Consider the following 280-nt stretch of genomic DNA (forward strand, 5'->3'; position numbering starts at 1 on the left):
AGTCCCACAAGTATAATATATAATATTCAAGATTGAGACTTTTTCCAATCTTAAATATTATATATTATAGTTGGCCCTAAACTCTCTTTTATAATATAGTAGAAATATAGAAGTTCTACTATATATAATAAATATAATATATAATATTCAAGAAAGTCCCTTTAAAAAGTCCCACAAGTATAATATAGGGATAAGAGTCTGAAAAATACCCCAACTTTGATCGGATTTGCTGGTGCGATACTAAACTTTCATGAGGACCTATTACCTCCCAAGACTATTT

This window comes from Solanum tuberosum, unplaced genomic scaffold, assembly GCF_000226075.1.
Source record: "Solanum tuberosum cultivar DM 1-3 516 R44 unplaced genomic scaffold, SolTub_3.0 scf00039, whole genome shotgun sequence".
Lineage (NCBI taxonomy): Eukaryota > Viridiplantae > Streptophyta > Magnoliopsida > Solanales > Solanaceae > Solanum > Solanum tuberosum.